The 15,840-nt window shown below is 33.2% G+C and overlaps 1 long non-coding RNA gene across 1 annotated transcript in view; it reads right to left on the bottom strand.

Moving 5' to 3' along the window:
• Window positions 1-719: 719 nt before the first annotated feature.
• Window positions 720-15,840, bottom strand: part of LOC309647095 — a 54,471-nt gene continuing 39,350 nt past the window's right edge. Inside the window, exon 2 of the long non-coding RNA XR_014255790.1 lies at window positions 720-5,081. This is a non-coding gene — a long non-coding RNA (uncharacterized lncRNA). The remainder of the gene's footprint in view (window positions 5,082-15,840) is intronic.

Raw genomic sequence — 15,840 nt, 5'->3', positions numbered from 1 at the left:
GGTTCATGATTACAGAACATTTCACTTTAGCTTGTGGATTCTCTAGCCTTGGCCAAGGGTCACCACCATGCTTCTGGCAGATCTGGAGATCAGCATGTGTTCAGTCCAGACCAGCTGAAATTAACACATGCTATTCATCTTCTTTTAACTGATGTACCCAGGTACAGTTCAATAGATATTGACTTATGTGCCCTTGCAGCAAGTAAGTCTATAAAGTTTTATACAGTTTATAATAAAGTGGTCATCTGGAAAAAATGTCAAATAACTTATCTTTCCAGTTTTCAGTGACATACCTTAGAAAATCTGACTACTTTAGGAAGACACTGGTATTTGTATGATTTAACAAAAACACAATATTACAAATACTTGATCATAGATTTCAGCAAGTGTTCATAATGTTGCAGAGTCTCTATATGAATAAACTTTGGAGGAAATAATGGACTTTAAAATGAAAAATATGGGGTAAAACAGAAAGGAAACCTATTAACTGCAACAATAATGAATCTGCAGATATGTATAGTCGAACTTTGCAAAAGGCCACAGGCAGTTTTCTGAGAAGGCTCGGTAAGAATGTTAAAATGCATATACTTTCTATTTGTTGTTTATTGTTTAAATTGGTAACACATTAAAAATATTACATACCTAGACTGTCCATTATTACTATGGATTTAAGTCTAAGGCAAGAGAAGGTAATTTCCAGTTTGTAGGATGGCACTGAATTTAGTTTCATCCAGCTCAGTGTGGACAGTGCCCAGCTGAAGAAAAAAAAAAACATACTTTATTGATAATTACAACAGACCACATCCCAGGAATTATTTTACCTTGACAATCTGGACATTTTTTGCCTCTGACTGTTTTTCTTATTGTCTGTAACTCATTTTTGTTGTTGAGTGTATCCCTTTTAACTTTGTTTTCCTTGTGTAACACAACTATGTGCATATTACTGAAAAATATAGTAAGTTCTTTATACTGAAAACTAAAAATGCAAAAATAAGAATACTTAGCTCTTTTCTTGTCAGCAAAAACATGATTTTCCTCTTCCTGAAACTGAGTTTTTTCCTCTCAGTTTTAAACTCCCTTATGATAAGGAATAAAGTCTCATCACTCATTGTTCAAAGTAGGAGATCATGAGTTTAAAAAAAAAGGAAAAGAATAATTCAGCTATGTTTTGATAGCCTGATTTTTATGATGGTCTGGTTTGAGGGCAGCAAGAGAAGGTAGGATAGGTTGTTTTAGATGGAAACAGCAGAGTAATTGTCAATCACGTTTCATAACACAAGGGTTCTCATCCCTCTGATTCTCTCTACCTACGATGGAATTTAAAAACAGTGGTCAATACCCACTTTCAAAACTTCAAGAAATACAGATGAGAATGAGAGATGTAAAGGTCATTAGCCTCTTCTACAAAACAAGCCAAGCCTCTAGGGATTCACAATTCACTTTCTTTTCCACGTCCTGATTTAAGAAGCCAATCAATGACTCAATCAACAATATTAAAGATCTACTATGTGTCTAGCATTATTTTTAGTAACTATGGGAACATCCATCTTAAAGCATGTCTACATCAGCAACCAAAGCATTTTCAGTTGTACAGCAATAAAATATTTGTCAATAATAACTAAATAAATAGCATATTGAGTGAAATTCAAATTAAGCATTTATATGTAGAGTGTTAGATTGCAGTAAATCTAAAATTAGCTGAAGGGCAAAAACATTTATTTATGATGTGCCATCTCATGGGACTATTTATTTTTTCCCAAATTATTCAAAAATGCAATCATTCTCCCATCACACATATGGAAAAAACTCAAATATTTTTAAAAATCTCTGTGAAGCTTAACACCTCTTACCATGAGCATTCTTAACTATGAAAAAAATGTTATTTACGAAAGTAAGAAGGAGGTTTTTTAATCTAGTGTAAATTCTCAATAGGCTTCAACTAACAGTAAACACAACATTTAAATATTCACATGCTAAAACCACTTTTCCCTTAAGCTTAACCTAGCAATGCACAAAATATTTAACAAATTGTAAACAATTTGAAAAGCATTTTCAAATTTTCAACTGGTAATCCATACATTTTCTCCAATGTTCTGTGTCACCTTTGTAATTTTAAAAAGAGAATCATTATGTGTCTAACCAAGTTGGAAAATACTACTTACTAATCTTATATTCATTTGGCTTTTTTTACCCTGTAGAGTCAGGACTTTTACAGTTGCTACAGTCCTGTGGTTTCCCTATTGGGCATTGAGTTAACAATTTTTGGTGCAGAGTACAATCTATCAGCTGCTTTACTATATCACATTACAATTTAGGTTCTATTTTGTCAGTCGTGCAACAGTATTTTGAATTCTGCTGTGGGATGTGATATCTCAAGACAATTCTGTACTTTTCCAAGCTATCTTGCCACTTTAAAAGTGTTGTCAGAGGAAAAGTCAGTCTGAATTATGCTGTTGCAAATCTGTACTGCAGAGCTAACACAAATTGATTTACCAGGAAGCTCGCTGCATTCCTGAGATGTACAGCCACTAGAGTAGCTTAGAGAAATCATTATTCACAAATGACATATTCAGATACAACCTAAGAACCCCTCAAAATGAAGCTCTAAAAACACTTCAGTCCATTTAAGGTATATATTTATGACTAATTTGGAAGGAAAGGAAATGTTCCTATTAATGTGGCATTATTAAAATTCATATACTGCTTTACAGTAATTGCTATGATAATGAGAGAAAACTACTGTTTAGGTGATATATGTCTCTTTGGAAAATGTAAGGATTGAACCAAGCATACTTTTAGTCAAAAAGAGATAGTACAGTTGACAAGTAAATAAATTTCTATGTATACATTTGTATATCTTTTCTAATCTGTAACTCTCGGGATACCTGCATAAAATACAGATGAAATCTCCTTAAAACACAGTAACATTATATTGATGTCATTGGGCAGTCACACCAGGTGTCAAACACAGAGGCATCTGGCTTCCAGCAGGAGTTCATCATTTTTCTCTGTTTTCCTGTCTGCTTACTTCATCTGCTGGAAAGAGGAGGCTGGTGTGGATGCATTAAATCCAAGGAGGTAATGCAATTGGGCTACTAGCAGGATCATAATTTATTAGAGGAGTATGTAATGATCTTCTATTACCCTTTTAGTTTTACTTCTTTGCTTGAGGCTCACTTTTCATTGCTAAAGGAATTGCAACATTTAAAGAGTTAAGAAAAAATAACCAAGAGTGTTTTGATTGGATTTTAGTGTTAGCCTTAAACATTGTAATTCTAGTAAATGCTTAAGAATTTGCTTTCCAAAATACTACTACTACTACTACTACTAATGCTCTAATTTATAATATTTGTCATTTTCTATGGTGTAAATACCCCCACCATGCCAGATTTCAAGCTACCAACTCAGTATCACTGACCATGATTCTAGGGGGTCACTGGAAATGGAATACAGCACACAATGATGCTTAATTTGGCCTTTTCTCTGATGAGGGAAAGTGTACTCTTGTAATTCTAGGCGGTAAACACTAGCTCAGTAGTAGTGTGTTCTTTTGTAGAGAGCAAAAGTTTTACCATAAACCCATGCAAAACTGGCATAAAATAAATGATGGAGTTGATTTTTGGGTGAGAGCAATCTAGAAAGTATTTTTTCAATTACATGTATATTCAGTAGGATATTGTTAATTCTTTATCGAGTGGACCTGTCCTGTCCCATACTTTAATGCTCATTGAATTTTCAAATAAAAGTTAAATCAAGATATTATACCTGGTTTTGTTCATAACCTTTGACAAGTGCTGTTTAAGACACAGGAAAATAGCATCACCAAAGGCAACACTACTCATGACATTTTGTTCCCAATAAAACTATACCTTTATTAGTCATTTAAGTCCTCCTGTAAACACCTCTCCACAATGAACTACACTAATCCCACATCTTGTTCTCAGTGCTACCAGGCATGTTATCTCTACCTTATTTAATCTCTCACTCTCCATCCTTGAGAAAATCAAGGGGAAATAATAACCATTGTAATTACTCTACTTCTTGTTTAAAGATTATTATTTTTGAGGCTTTATTTTTAGAAAACCTTTATTTTTTTTTTTAATTTGTAAAGTTTTTTATTGAAATATAGTTAATTTACAATGTTTCAGGTGTACAGCAAAGTGATTCAGTTATACATATATATATTCTTTTTCAGATTCTTTTCCATTACAGGTTATTACAGGATATTGAATACAGTTCTCATCATGACTTCGTATGGTGACAGAGGGTACCTAGACTTATAATGGTGATCATATGTAAAAATATTGAATCACTATGATGCACACCTGAAACTAATGTAATACTGTAAGTCTACAATACTTCAATGTATTTCTTTTTTTCTTTTTTCATATCTTTATTGGAGTATAATTGCTTTACAATGTTGTGTTAGTTCCTGTTGTACAACAAAGTGAATCAGCTATAGGTATACATATATCCCCATATCCTCTCCCTCTTGAGAGTCCCTCCCATCCTCCCTATCCCATCCCTCTAGGTCATCACAAGGCATCGAGCTGATATCCCTGTGCTATGCAGCAGCTTCCCACTAGCCATCCACTTTACATTTGGTAGTGTATATATGTCAATGCTACTCTCTCACTTTGTCCCAGCTTCCCCTTCCCCCACTGTGTCCTCAAGTCTGTTCTCTACAGCTGTGTCTTTATTCCTCCCCTGCCACTAGGTTCATCAATACCACTTTTTAGATTTCATATATGTGTGTTAGCATAGAGTATTTGTTTTTCGCTTTCTGACTTACTTCACTCTGTATGACAGACTCTAGGTCCATCCACCTCACTACAAATAACTCAATTTTATTTATTTTTATGGCTGAGTAACATTCCATTGTATATATGTGCCACATCTTCTTTATCCATCCTTCTGTTGATGGACATTTAGGTTGCTTCCATGTCCTGGCAATTGTAAATAGTGCTGCAATGAATATTGTGGTATATGTATCTTTTTGACTTATGGTTTTCTCAGGGTATATGCCCAGTAGTGGGATTGCTGGGTCATATGGTAGTTCTATTTTTAGTTTTTTAAGGAACCTTCATACTGTTCTCTTTAGTGGCTGCATCAATTTACATTCCCACCAACAGTGCAGAAGTGTTCCATTTTCTCCACACCCTCTCCAGCATTTATTGTTCGTAGATGTTTTGATGATGGCCATTCTGACTGGTGTGAGGTGATACCTCATTGTGGTTTGGATTTGTATTTCCCTAATAATTAGTGGTGTTAAGCATTTTTTCATGTGTTGTTGGCAATCTGTATGTCTTCTTTGGAGAAATATCTATTTAGGTCTTTTCCCCATTTTTGGATTGGGTTGTTTGTTTTCTTGATATTGAGCTGTATGAGCTGCTTGTATATTTTGGAGATTAATTCTTTGACAGTTTCTTCATTTGGAAATATATTCTCCCATTCTGAGGGTTGTCTTTTCATCTTGTTCATAGTTTCCTTTGCTGTGCAAAAGCTTAGAAAAACTTTAGATTTACATAAAAATTGACCAGAAAATATAGATAGTTCCCATGAATTCCCTCACCCCATACTCTGTTTCTTCTATCATTAACATCTTGCATTAGTGTGGTACATTTGTTAAAACTGATGAAATATAACTTCATTATTATTAGCTGTAGGGGAATAAAATTTCAAAATGCCAAAATGTCTCTTTAGTATGCTGATTATTTTGAGCTGGAAACAATCAAGGCCCAAAAGACTCAGAAAGAAGCATTGACGTACCTCCTAATTGCCTAAAAATAATTTAGATAGAGGACCTTTTCCAGGAAGGGAGTTATCACCATAGATAACTATAATATGAACTAGGTTTGTAGATAGGGAGGAACCCAGCAAAGTCTGTTCCTTAAAATTCCTCTCTGTGTCCCATTGTCTCTGCATGGCCCACCAACCTTTTATTTACCAAACATTTGCTTTTCCATCTTCACATCAATTGCCTTCTTACCCTTTGAGTTTCTAAACCACCACCCCCAATATCCTCTTTTGTCTTTAGCTGAAGATGGTATTTAAGGTGAGGGCTCTGGTCATTTTGGCAAGTTACTCAATTCTCCTGAGTCTTTCTCCTGTATATGTGTTATTAAACTTTTGTTTGATTTCCTCCTGTTAACCTGTCTCATGTCAATTTAATTCTTAGACCAGCTAGAAGAACCTAAAAGGGTAGAGGAAAATTTCTTCCACCTAAAAGGGTAGAGGAAAATTTCTTCCTCTCTAACATCTATCTTTAACTTCATATGAAACTGTTGAACTGTCTTCTGAAGTGGCTGTACCAGTTTGCATTCCCAACATCTGGGAATGAGAGTTTCTATTGTTCCAAGTGTTCAACATCATTTAATGTCACCAGTGTTTTGAATTTTGGCCATTCTCATAGGTGTGTTCTAATTTTCAATCCCCTAATACATATGATGTTGAACACATTTTATATGCCTTTTTGTGATCTATATTTCTTCTTGGGTGAGATGTCTGTTCAGAACTTTTGTCTATTTTTTAATTGAGTTGTTTTCTTATGGTTAATATTTAAAAGGACTGTATATTTTGGATAACAATGTTTTATCAGATATGTGTTTTGTGATTCTTTTCTCCTATTTTGTGGCTTGTATTTTCATTCTCTTAACACTTTTTTTTTTACAGAGCAGATTGTCATTTAGTTGTTTTTTTTTTTTTTATTTAACTGTAATGAAGTCCAACTTATTTTTCTCTCATGGATCATATTTTTGATTGTTAAGGCTACTGTTTTTGTATTTACCTTTAACATATGCTCATTATGCTACACATAGCCAATTTTTATACCTTTTTATATTGAAATGATTTTGTATATTCAGAAAAGTTGCAAATATGATAGAGTTTCTGTATATCTTTCATCCAGCTTCCCTCAATAATAATGTCTTACATAACCATGATAGATTTATCAAGATCAAGAAACCAACATTGGAACATGCAATCAACTAACCTACAGATTTGATTCAGATTTCACGAGTTTTTACAATAATGTCTTTTTCTGTTCCAGGAGCCAATTCAAGATACCATATTGCATTTAGTTATCATGGCTGCTTAGTTTCCTCAGATCTATGACCATTTCTTAGTCCTTTCCTGTTTTTCATACATTTGACACTTTTGAAGAATATTGGTCTGGTGTTTCATAGAATATCTCTCAACTTGTTTTTTCTGTTGTTTTCTCATATATATTTGGGGGGAATATAAAAGAGGTAAAGTGTCCTTCTCATTACACCACATCAGGGGATATATAATATAAAAGTAACTTATTACTGGTTATTTTGGAATCAAAGAACCCTTCAGGGCCCCCCAAGTACAAAACCAAGCAGTTAATGATTAGGACAATAGAGCACAGACTCAGTGTCTGATGCACATTCCTGAGTTATTTTACAGATACTGTAACTGCCACTAGAGGAAAAAAGCTAACTGAATGATGACCAGATTGTAGCCATGACATAAGCTGCTCCATCTTGAGCAGTACTGAATCTGTGACTAGCACAATTCCAAGAACTGGCCTTAAGAGAATGGGATTAACATTATTGCTCATAATAATCTATATCTTTCTGGGCATAAAAATAATTGTAGCTTGCTCTGCCTGTATATGTAAGCAGGCGACTAAAATTGTCAGCAAAGAGATGCTACAGACCCATGTAGACATCTTCTATCCTGAGAATATGGAACCCTATGTCAGCATGAAGAATTTACAGAAGACAGACCTTCACCCCTAATCCCATAGAAATGGAAGGTTGTTTGACAGTGGGGAATTGAAAGCAGCTCTTTTACCCCTTTATTGTTTGCCCATTTCTGTTCCCCTCTAACCTTAAAAGAACTTAATTATAGAAATGAGATCACTCACTAGGCAATTTAACCTAACTCTTAACTTATGCTTCCCTGAATGCACACCACGTCTTGCTTAACCTGTTAATTCTTTTCCTAGATAAAAATAAGTAAGAATGAAGAATTGAGCAGTTAAAGAATGACTAGGCTCTCTACTCCCAACAACCTCCTTGCAATCCTGCAGACAGATCACCCAGGCAAGATAACATCTGAAGAGAGAGTCAGCCAGTCTGCACACAATGGAGAATGATACCTCTTGTCTCAATGATTCACTGAGATTCTTTCCCCTCTTTTTCCTATAAAAACTATCATGGCTGAGCAGAATCTTTGGAGTTGGTGTTAGGACATGAGTCCACCTTCTCCCCTGATTACCAGCTTTTCCTATTAAAACATCTTTCCTTTCTACTGACACTTGCCTCTCGATCATTGGCTTTCGAGTGACAAGCAGCCAAACCTGAGTTCAGTAACAATTTTAACTTTGATCTTTGCTTATAATAGTGCCTGTCAGTTTTCTCTATTGTAAAATTGCTATTTACCCATTTCCATACTTTATTTTTAGAAGCAACACTTAGAAGAGATATAAGCTCTAACTTATGGAGAAAAGAGTATCAAAAAATTTGTGGACATATGTTACAACACCACAGTAAGCTATAATTACTTCGGAGGAGAGCCTTTGGGACTATGCAAATATCCTGTTTCTCTTTAAAGTTCTGCCCACTAACTTTAGCATCCAGCAATGGTCCTTGTCTGAGCCATTATTATTGTGGTGTTCTAATAATAGTTTTCTATTTCCCAAATCCCTTCTATATTTATTATTTGCAATACGTCTGTAGGGAAGAATTCTGTAATTTATTTATTCATTCAACCATTTATTTATATCATGATGAATTAATGGATACTTATTGTTTTGGTAGTAATTCAGTACTATGACTATTTATTTTGTTCTTCATATTACACAATTATTTTTAATTATTGAAAGTACAATAATCCTCAGTGTTTAAGTTTCCTGCACATTTTCACTTGATCTAAATACTCTTGCTTCCTCTTCACTCTTCATTCTCAAGACTCAACTCAAATGCTACCTTCACTGGTTATTCAATATAAATAATCTATTCTGGTTTAAGTGTCACTTCTCTGGACCTTAAGAGCATAAGCAGACTTTTTTTAAGCTATTGATCTACTTTTGTCTCTCTCTCTCTCTCTCACAGACAGTGTCTTTTACATTGTGCCCTTGACATTTAGAACAGTGACTAGTGCAGCATATGCACTCAGTATATATTTTTTAAACTTAATTATTAATGAGAGGTAGTAAAATGGAAACAATTACTATTCTTTCATGAAGCTTATCTGTGCAAACAAGAAAGAATGCACTCACCAGAGAAGAATTCAAGTGAGAGTATAGTTCATTTTTGCAGATAGAAATGAATTGAATGTACATAAGGTAAAGGAATAAGCCAGGGAGAAAATAGGTTGGAATCCTGAAAACATTTGCCATGACTAACAAATCAAAGCCCCTGAGGATGTAAAGGGAGCAAATCACAAAGAATCAAGAGGATGGTAGAGTTGCTAACCTTGGCCAGAGATAATGGGTAAAAGTGAGTACAGATTTGTCTGCAGGTGCAAGATAACAGAGAACTGAGAAAGTTCAGAGCAATGACGGCGCTGTGGAATAGAAGATAATATGAAATTTGGGAAACAAGGTGAGTTTTTGCCTCTACTGGTACAAGTTAATATTTCTAGGTTGCAAAAGAGAAAACCATGGAGAAAGAAGGAGAGATACTTACTTTTGGCAAACACACTGATTTTTTTTTCCTGTTATTGCAAAACCACACTGGTACCTCTGCTTATAAATCTTGCTGGAAGAAATTTCACCAATCTTCAACTGCTTCTACCAAATTTTCCTTATCCCAGCCTACTCAACCCACTACACACACACGCACACACACACACCCCCCACAAAAACACACAAATTGATCCTCTCTAAAATCCCATGTTGCATTTGGGAAATACTTCATCATAGCTTCCCAAGTAGACTTCTTAACACTTCTCCCTATCAGGACAGGAACCATATCTTATTCTTGTTTATATCAGTGGTGCTAGAACAGTACCCTGAATATAGTAGGTTTTAGAAATAATTTGCTGGACAAAAAAATGACGTATAAATATTTGCAGAGCAGATACATAATTTTATATGCAAGAGTAGGGACTTTGTTTTATCCATAGTTCTTAGAACAGTACATGATGAAAGCAAGTGCTAAATATCTATTGGTTAAATGACTGAGAGAAAATAATTAGGTGTTTTGTAGGTCTTAAATTCATTGCTGAGAGGTATAAAACACTATTAACTCCTCCTCCCAACACTTAAAGTTAAACCATAAAATATTTCACTAAGGAGGAGATAACCAATTTTCATTTTAATGGGTGAGGTTGAGAGACTTGGTAAATTTGAAAAACAGAATTAAATCCATTCCATAACAATCAAGTAAGTTATTCTTAATGATTGAGAGAAGATTTACACAAGAGGAAAACTGGTCTTAAGAAATAATCAATAACAAGTACAGGAGCATCAGCTAAGCAAGATAAACCACCAGGATTTTAAATGTTGCCAATGTTATTTTGTAGTAAAGAGTGAGAAATAATGTTAACCCATGTTTTAACAGCATATCTAATTCAAAAACAGTTTCCTCGATTGAGGAGAGGTGAAGAAACAAACAAAAAAATCTTCCACCATGAGTGAAATACAGTTTTAGAGCAATACTAAATAAGAAATACAAAAGGGTTAAATAAAACATTAAATCTCAGAAAAATTTAGAGGAAGTGTCATTTCTTCTTGGTACAATCAGTTTTATCTTTCCAGGGAAGGATCAAAGAATTTGAGGAAACATAGAATATGGATTGGATATATGACCACATGGTAAAATCTCACTATCACTTCCTCAAGAAAACTCAACTCTTGTGCATGAGATTTTTGATAAAAAGCCCTATTTTTTTTATTTTTCAAAAGTACCCTATACATTTTAATACAATTTCTTGAGTTCTCAAAATTCATATAGAATCACAAAAGACCTTGAATATCCAAAGCAATCTTGAGAAAGAAGAACAAATCTGGAGGCATCACACTTCCTGATTTCAAACTATATTTCTAAGCTCTAGTACTCAAAACAGTATGGTATTGGCACAAAGACTCATAGATCAATGCAACAGAATAGAGAGCCAAGAAATCAACCCATGCATATATGGTCAATTAAAGTTTCACAAAGGAGCCAAGAATATACACTGTGGAAATGATCATCTCGTCAATAAATTGTGTTGGGAAAATGGAACTGTCCCATGCAAAAGAATGAAATTGGGCCCCTAACACCATATAAAAAATCAACTCAAAATGCATTAAAGACTTGAACATAAGGCCTGGATAACTCCTAGCAGAAAACATAGAAGTTAAGCTCTTTGACATTGGTCTTGGCAATAATTGTTTTTATTTGACTCTAAAAGCAAAGGCATCAAAAGCAAAAATAAGCAATTGGGACTACAGCAAACTAAAAATCTTGTGCACAGCAAAGGAGAAAGGAAGCCATAAACAAAACATAAAGGCAAATGGGAGCAAATATCTGCAAACCATATATCCAAAAATAGGTTAATGTCCAAAACACACAAGGAACTCATACAACCTAATAGCAAGAAAAAAAAAAAAAAAAAAGAATAACTAATTAAAAAATAGGCAAAGGACCTGAATAGACAGTTTCCAAAGACATACAAATAGCTAACAGGTACATGAAAATGTGCTTAACATCACTAATTAGTAGGGAAATGCAAATCAAAACCACAATGTGTTATCATTTCACATCTGTTAAGATAGCTATTCTCAGAAAAACAAGAGATAGGAGATAGCAAATGCAGTGTGGAATCCTGACAAGCTAACCCTCATACAGTATTGGTGGGAATGGAAACAATTTTACTATGAAAAACAGTATGAAAATTCCTTATGAAATCAAGAAAGTAAAAATAGAGCTACCATATGTTCCAGCAATCCAACTTCTGGGTATATACCCAAAGGAGATTAAATCACACTCTTTAAGAGATATCTGCACTCCCATGTTCATTGTAGCATTATTCACAATAGCCAAGATATGGAAACAATTCAAGTGTTCATGGACGGATGAATAAATAAGGAAATGTGAGATGTATAAGCAATGTCATATTATTCAGCTATGAAAAGAAGGGAATCCTGCCGTTTGCCACAACATGGATGAAATTTGAGGGCATTATGCTAAGTGAAATAGGACAGACAGAGAATGACAAATACTGTATCATCTCATTTATATGTGGAAACTAAAAAAAAGTCAAAGACTTAGAAGCAGAGTTTAGAATGGTGGTTACCAGGGGCTGGGTGAGTAATGTTGGGGAAGATGGGGAAATGTTTGTCAAGGGTACAAAGTTGCAGTTGTGCAGGATGAATAAGTCTAGAAATCTAATGTATAGGCATAATGACTACAGTTAATAATACTGTACTGAATACTAGAAATGGTGTAAGAGATTCAAGTACTCTCATCACACAAAAAAATGGTAAGTATGTGAGGAAATGATGTGTTCATTAGCTTGATTATAGTATTGGGTGGCCCAAAATTTCATTCAGGTTTTCCTGTAGCATCTTACAGAAAAACCTGAACGAATGTTTTGGCCAACCCAATAATTATTTCACTATGTATATGTATATTAAATCGCCATGTGTATACTTAAACACATACAATTTTTATTAACAACAAAAAGAGAAATAATGCAATTAAAATGCAATGTTCATAGGAATTTTACTTTATTTAAAAACTATGAGACAAACTTTTTAGATAATTACTCATAAAGGATGGATAGACCTGGATCATATTACACTAAGTGAAATAATTCACTCACAGAAGAACAAGTACTGCATAATTCCACTTACATAAGGTACCTAAAATAGTCAAACTTATATAAGCAGACAATAGAATAGTGGTTGACAGAGGATGGGAAAAGGTGGAAATGGGTAGTTGTTGTTTAATGGGTACAAAGTTACAGGTATACAAGATGAATAAGCTCTACAGATCTGTTGTACAACATAGAGCTTGTAGTGAATAGTATTGTATTGTACACTTGTATGGAGTTTCCTCAAAAAATGGAAAATAGAACTAAAATACAATCCAGTAATTCCACTCCTGGGTATTTATCCAAAGAAAACAAACACTAATTTGAAAAGATATATGCATACCAATGTTCATAGCAGCATTATTTACAATAGCCAAGATTTGGAAGCAACCTCAGTATCCACCAACAAATGAATGGATAAAGCAGATGTGGTATATATACACAAATGTGTGTATATATATATATATATATATATAGTGTGGTGTATTTATATAGATAGTGTTATATACATAATGTTATGTATATATAAAATGTAATATTATTCAGCCATAGAAAAGAATGAAATTTTCCATTTACTACAATATGAAAGGACCTGTAGAGTATTACGCTAGTGAAATAATACAGAGTAAAATAAGTCAGACGGAGAAAGACAAGTACTGCATGTTTTCACTTTCCTGTGGAATCTAACAATAAAACAAATGATCAAATTAACAAGACAGAAACAGACTCACAGTTACAGAGAATAAACTATTGGTTACCATAGGAGATGAGGTGTAGGGAGGAGTGAAATAAGTGAAATGGATTAAGAGGTACAAACTTGCAGCTATAAAATAAATAAGTCACAGAGATGTAATGTATAGCAGAGGTAATAGAGTCAATGTTTCATAACTTAGTATGGTATGTAATCTATAAAAATATCAAATCACTATGTTTTATACCTGAAATTAATGCAATATCGTAAGTCAACTATATTTCAATAAATTTAAAAAAAATTAATTTTTTAAAGATTAGACTTCATGTTAATTATCCTTACCACAAAATAAAAACAAACAAACACAAAGTGACACAAGGAAACTCTTGGAGGTGATTGGTATGTTTATTAGCTTGACTATGGTGATGGTATTACAGGTGTATGTATATGTCTAAACTTATCAAATGGTATACATTAAATATGTTTAGTTTTTATGTATAAATTATACCTCAATCCAGATGTAAAAATCATTCGTAATGGTTGAAAGTCAAAATATGGGAATCTAAATCCTAAAAATAAATATCTAAAAATCCAACAAAACAGATGAAAAGAACCCCCAGAATATTGGTGCAGCTAAATTAATATTATCAGACATAGGAATTTGAGGCCAGAGATATGAATAAAGAAGGATTTTATATAAAGATAAAGGATTAAATCAAACAAGAATGTTTGTATACAGCTAATAATATGACCTCAAAATATATCAAGCCAAATTGAGAGCACTAAAAGGTAAAAGAAACAATATTAGAACTAAAAAATAAAATAAAAACCTCTAATAACAACTGGTAGAAAGAGCAGGGAGAAAATAAGGATATAAATATTGGAAGATATTAAAGAGTATTCTTTTAATTGATATATAATGACCACAATGTCTAGTAACTGAACAATACAGATAATTTTCAAGTATATCTGGAACATTTACATCACTTGACCATAAAATGTATTACAAAGCAAACCTCAATAACAAAAAACATACTGATTATCTTCTCAGACAAAGGGGGTAGGCTATAATTCATCTACAATAAGATAGCTATAAAAATCCCTTATTTAAAATGAGTCAGTATACATCTAAATACCCCGGGGATCAAAGAAGTGTAATGAAAAATACATTACATATTAAAAAGAATGATAATGAAAATTTTAATTTTTCAATTTTATTGATTGCAGCACTATTGTTCTTAGAAAATAATTTATGACCTTAAATGCACACATGATAAAAAGGGAAAGGCTGAAAAATCAAACATTTAAGCTCCATATATCAAAAAGGGGGGAGTGACAAATTAAACACAAAGTATAAAAAACCAAATAACACAGAGACAGAAATTATTGAAATAGCAATTGAACATGAAAAAAAGAATCTTGATTTTTAAAACAATGGACAAAAGGGATAAAACTCTGGTTAGTATCGAGGAAAGAGGGGGAGAAAATTATACAATAGGAGTTAAAGGGGAGACATTACTAAAGATTTTGGTGATATTATAAAGAACATGAGAAAATATAGTGAAGAAATTTATGCTAGTACATTTGGAAATTTAAGTAAAATGGACAAATTTCCAGAAAAAATAAATTTGCCCAAACAATAGTAAGTAGAAAATGTGAATATTTCTAAATCTATTAAGAAATGTATTTTCTTTAATTAGCTCCCCACCCTCAAATAAATCTCCAGGCACGGACAACTTTATCAGTATGTTACTCCAAACATATAAGGAGGAAATAACAGCAACGTTATACAAATTTCTCAGTAAAGAGAAAAAAAGGAAACATTTCTAAACTTGAAAACAAGACTTTTCAAGTCAATTTCACTCATGAACATAAATGCAGAAATGCGAAATAAATTGATTAACACAACTTATTCCAGTATAAGTTAAAAAAATATAATATGCCATCACCTAACTGGGTTTATTCCATTAATGCAAGTTTGGGTTATTTTTCAAAATTCAACCTCTAAAATTTAACACATCATCAGAATCCATATGATTTTCCATTATATAGAAGTATTGTGTGATAAAATTCAAAACTCATAGTAATAAAAAATTATAGTAATAACTGTCATTTCTAGGAGGCAAATAAATTCCTTAATTTCTTAGGTGTTAGTTACATGAACAAACTTACAAAACATATCATACATAATGGTGAAATATCAAAATCATTTTCCCTGAGTTAGAGAATGATGTAATATATTATCACTATTTTTATTCAATGATGCATATATTTTATATGTTATTCAGTACTGCATCTAGCATACATGTTGGAAGAGATCAAACAGAAAATGTGCAAGATCCCACATGACGATCTCTAAACCGTTACTGAGAAAGAAATAA

This window comes from Balaenoptera physalus (assembly GCF_965194825.1).
Source record: "Balaenoptera physalus genome assembly, chromosome: 17".
Lineage (NCBI taxonomy): Eukaryota > Metazoa > Chordata > Mammalia > Artiodactyla > Balaenopteridae > Balaenoptera > Balaenoptera physalus.
This window is presented reverse-complemented; position numbering and strand designations above follow the sequence as displayed.